The sequence below is a fragment of the Punica granatum genome, chromosome 6 (assembly GCF_007655135.1).
Source record: "Punica granatum isolate Tunisia-2019 chromosome 6, ASM765513v2, whole genome shotgun sequence".
Taxonomy (NCBI): Eukaryota; Viridiplantae; Streptophyta; class Magnoliopsida; order Myrtales; family Lythraceae; genus Punica; species Punica granatum.
This window is the reverse complement of record NC_045132.1, coordinates 3,470,404-3,475,592: the sequence shown is the minus strand read 5'-3', so window position 1 is coordinate 3,475,592 and position 5,189 is coordinate 3,470,404. Positions and strand designations below refer to the sequence as shown.

General features: G+C 41.4%; 1 long non-coding RNA gene across 3 annotated transcripts; it reads left to right on the top strand.

Annotated features, from left to right (window-relative positions):
• Positions 1-1,559: 1,559 nt before the first annotated feature.
• On the top strand, positions 1,560-5,189 carry LOC116210350. Of its 3 annotated transcripts, none has more exons than XR_004157475.1 (4): positions 1,560-2,469; positions 2,546-2,801; positions 3,754-3,927; positions 4,655-5,189. It is a non-coding gene; the product is annotated as an uncharacterized LOC116210350 (long non-coding RNA). The 3 variants fall into 3 exon arrangements; XR_004157474.1 differs by having other exon boundaries at positions 1,561-2,469; positions 2,577-2,801; XR_004157476.1 differs by having other exon boundaries at positions 1,562-2,469; positions 2,601-2,801.

The window sequence follows — 5,189 nt, the reverse complement described above, 5'->3', positions numbered from 1 at the left end:
ACTCCCAAACCATACTGCAGCGCGCATTGCGTGCCCCAACGAGATAGAATTTGGGTGCGCACAGCGGGCTAGTCCAACGATGGAATGACAAGAGGGAAGGGCCCAATGTTAGATCATCACAATCATCTAACCTCGTGGCATTCGCCAGATGACTATGATCACTCCTTTGATCTCATTTTCAAAAGCAATTCAGGACGAGCTGACGGAAACACAATTAATGGACAACCACAAAATCTACCCTCTGTCTCTTCCTCGTGTCTTATATACATCATTAATTCATCATCGCGGCCTTGTTATTATAGGTGAGAATGCGGTGGCCGGGGGGTAATGATGGCTGGTGGTTTTCGATGAAGGATTAGGGAGAGCATCTAGCGAGAGAGAATGGGTGACTTAGAGTGAGAGGATGGGAGGAAAAGATAATTTTAGATGAAGGGGATACGGACATTAATTAAGCAGAATGCTTCTGGGTTTTTTGTTTTTTGGATAAAGAATGCTTCTGGATTTAGGAGGTTTCTCAGCATCCATTGCCTTAACCAATTTTGCTTCAGAAAATAATTGTATGACTTTCTAATGATACTGCCAACAGACCAAATAAGTATTCTCGCGATACAACATGGATATGGACGTCTATTCGTTCCACATAACGATGGGTCCAAACTAAATGATGGGACCGAATAAAAGAATAGATGGCGAAAAGCAAATATAGCTCCGAATGAATGTTAATTAGGACTGCAATATCTGTTCAACTCAATGATGGACAATACTGCAGTTAGCCATCTTTTTCCTACACTGTATTATTGCCATCGGAACAGGAAAGGAGCAGTTCACGTCCGCAATACGCAATCAAAAGATGCACAAAAGTTTTGTTTTGAAACGGAGACGACATAAGGACCAAAATCATCAAGAAACTCACACAATAGTCATATGTGAGACAAACATAAATATATGCAATAAGGGCATGTTTGGTTCGTGGGAAAAGGTATTCCATTCCCTGCGTATTTCGCACAAAATATCCATTCCAACGTTTGGGAATCTGAAGATGCGGAATAGGTATTCCGGATCGGAATAGGAATCTAGCTTTCATAAGGAATATGAAAGCCTCCCTTGAATCTTCGGAATAGGGATTGTCCATCCGGAAAAAGTCCTGAAAACCCAAAAATGCCCTCAAGTTTCTTCACTTTTACAATCTCATGCCATCGACATATCTCCTGCTTCCCCCGACCCTGTTGCAGAAAAAACGGGAGAATGACACTTGAGGTCCTATATGTTTGTCAATTTTTGACATTGAGTCCTAAATGTTTCAGTTTTGAAAAACAAGTCCTAAAAAGTTTGGAAAAGTGACACTTTTGGTCCTAAATTTAACTGACCGTTACCACCATGCCACGTGGCCGTTAAATACTGACGTGGCACTTCGTGATTGATCACAAGTTAGTTCGGGTCCGGATGCCGGGGTGATCGGGTCGGATTCGGATCCGGACGTCTCCTCCTTCGCCCGACTCCCTCCCAATGTCCGAAACCCTCTGTTCTCCCTCCCTCTGTTCTCTCCTCCTCTCTGTGCCGTGCTGTGTTGTGGAGCTTCCCCACTCTCTCTCCCTCTCTCTCTCTCTCTCTCTTTCTCTCTGCTTGTCACTCTCTTCGATTACAGCAGTCTCCGATATTATCCTCTAAACCCATCTCTGTTTCTGTCTGTTCTTCAAAGTTCATGTTTCGTTGAAATTAAGGAATAGGGTCGATGCTGTTTTTTTCTACTCAAGCTGGGAAATTTCACACATCTGTTTCTTGCATGCGCTACCCTTTCGATTACTTGGGAAAGGAAGCACCTGCTCGTGTTTTCTCCTCCTTCCTGATGACATAACACAGATATTAATGTGCTGCTATGATCCCGTTTCTTGAATTTTCATCATTCATTCTTCAAAAAAAAAAACCAAGAAATTATGGTCTCTGTTATAGTTTTCTTGTAAATATATGAATCCATCTTTGGGCAATTGATGCGATGTTGAGAATGGTTCTTCTGCTTATAGACTTGTATTCTTACTTGGGTTCTCGATCGAAACTTGGCAGAATGGAAATCGATTCTTGGAGTGTCTCGGAGATATATATCCTTTTGACAAATCGGGAGATATGCTTGCTTTCTTTGTTTCTTATAATCGGAAATAGTTCAACTCCTTTTCGAGTGACGTTTTCCTCAATAATATCACGGTCTTTGGCTTTGGAGGAAATGTGGTTACTATCCTCTTAATGGCAGTGCTGGGGATGTCAAAGACGAACACGCTTGCTTACAGAGGCGGCATTGGGTTGCGTGGAGGAGAGAACAGAGGGTTTCGGACATGGGGAGGGAGTCTGGCGGAGAAGGAGACGTCCAGATCCGAACCCGACCCAATTCACCCTAGCATCCGGACCCGAACTAACTCGTGACCAATCATGAAGCGCCACGTCAGCATTTAACGGCCACGTGGCATGGCGGTAACGGTAAGTTAGATTTAGGACCAAAAGTGTCACTTTTTCAAACCTTTTAGAACTTGTTTTTCTAAACTGAAATATTTAGAACTCGATATCAAAAATTGACAAACATATAGGACCTCAAGTGTCATTCTCCCCAGAAAAAACCCTACTGGAGTGCTCGAACCCTGCTGCATCTGCTCGATTCCTCCCTTGAAGCTCCGCGACTCCACTCCGCGACTCCACTCTGCGGCTCGAAGCTCGCTCTTCACCCCCATTCCCCGCTTGAAGCTCGTTCCCCTCACTCTGCCGAAGTTCAAAGTTCGAAGTTGACTCACTGTCCCATTCTCCATTCTAATTAGGTTTGTCTCCCTGCTTATCGAGTCCGAGCTCTCAATTTTAAGTTAAGGGTAGTCGATTATCAAGTTAGGGTTTTCGATTTGAAGTTGAGGTAACTGATTTTCAGGTTAGGTTTTTAAGTTGAGGCAATTGGTTTAATATGTTCTATCTATGGGTTAGTAGTTCTGGGTAGGAAGTGATAGATTGAAACTATGAGCTATGATTGTGCCTTTGTAGGCACCGAACAGAAACGTTTTCGTCTACCTGTCGGACCCACCTTTTGCAAGCAAGCATTGAGGAACTGATCTGCATTCCTCGAATTCTTTTAACTTTTGCCTGAATTTTGCATTCATCTGGTTGTGGATTACTCTGCTGCTCTCGGTTTTCGCTGCGAGAGAGATGCTATTTTCTTATTTCCGCGTTTTCATCGGAAAAAAATGTATCTTCTCGGAGCGAAATCCAGCATTTTTGCGTTTTCATGTTCTTCAAATGAAGGGAAAACACTAGACAAAAAGTTGAGATAGGTTTCTGCAAAAGCCCTACCTAGCGAATATCCTCCCGGAGTCAATTTCACAATCAAGACAAGGTAGAGACGACAACCTAGAATCAGTTAATCATAAAATCTGATGAAAGATAGCTCCAGCTGAGAATCAGCGGTAGAGCTATTTTCCTTATCACACAGAAGGTGTAAACAGACCAAGCAAGCTTTATACTAGTGCCCAGTGCCAGCATTCTAACTTTGTTGTTCGCTTTTGTGTCCTTTCTGCTTAGCTAGTCCTATAGTGTCATGGTAAAGGTTGCGAATATGCAGTGTGATCGATTGTCAATTTTGAAGTACACCTCTCCGCAAGGATGTGGGGTGACGCTTTTTAGTTCACATTATTGCTTTATCTTGATATGCATGTTGTTGTCCAGATTGTAGTTTCACAATCATGGAAGTCGTTCTTTGGGCTGAAGATGCACATTCTGTTGTAGGTTAAGGAAGATGTTGATCTCTTCATCACCGATGAAGTTGGTAAGATGGAGCTATACCTGGAGGAAAGGAGCACTGCTGGCAACAATTCCCTGCTGTCCTGAGAGTACTCAAGTCGAAAATCCCACTGCTGGCAACAATTCCCATCCCAAAATCTGGGCGTGACATACCTGGAGGTAATATTTCTTGCATTTGGTCTTGTAAGGTTGCGGACATCTTTAAATCTGCCTCTGCATTGCTGACTGGAAAATCATATCAAGTGTTGACAAGCCTCTTTTTTAATTTATATATGTATAAATAAAATATTTATATCATATAAATATAAAAATAACAAATGAGCTTGAGAATGTTCGCATTCTGCGTTTACCATCAATTGTTTATTTTGAAGTGCGTTAGTGAAATCTATCATTAAAATTTAAAGTTGTGAAATTATGTGATTTATTCTCTTTACAATCTTTTTGGTTTTTGTTATGTTGGGTAGGACTTTCTCTTTTCATTTTAATTTTTCATCTTTTACTATTAATTCGTACTGCGAAATGAAGAAACGATGAATACATTCTAAACCTGGAATATTCTTTAACACCCGGAATGCTTGAGAAGTTTTTGCGGTGTGTTGGTTCTTTTTAAGATTCGCACTGATTTACCGAATTTGATCTGCATATGAGGGAATTTCCTCTCAATTGCTATTCAAGATTATATGAATTTCAATAGAAAAATGAAAATCACAAAATAAAAGGACCAGATTTCGAAATCAGAAAAGCAGGAAGTCCGTTTTCCCCGAAAATTATTTTCATTTTCTCAGGTTTTTGAGGAGAAAAAGCAGAGAAGCTTTCCTGGAAATTTTTTGTCGATAAACTGGCCCTTAGCGAATTGTTATCAATTTCTCCCAAATCCGCAATGCAGTGGCAAGGATGAGGAATCATCCTGGAGCAAAAATCTTCACCTTGAGTGCTAGCAACAGAGACACAATGAGAGAGCAGATCTATTCCCAACTGTTGGATTTGCTGCCAAACCGTTAGAGAAAGCACATTGGTCATCGGGTTTACTTAGTCTCGTCATCTCAAATGTCTAGCTCGTCCTGCACATCGCTAAAGCTGTTGCTTCCCTGCTTGGTGGCGATTGAATCAAAAGGAAAATTCTGCTATATGCCAGCTCAGGCTCTTGATGTGCTGCTTCCAACTCAGGCATGTGTATTTTGCTTTACACTTTGATCTTTTGCCTTTTTCCGGACCTTTTAGATGAACGAATTAGTCTTTTGAGCATATGATCCTTTCTCCAGATCTGGATTCTTTACTGTTCTCAATGAAGCTGAGTTTAGGCTTCCGGATTCTTTTCAAATTAAGAGGTTGAAGCTCTTTATAATTCAGTGTAATTGTACTGACGCTGCTTTCGCTTGAGTAAAATTATTGAAAAAACTGGCAGGTCGGATCCACATTCA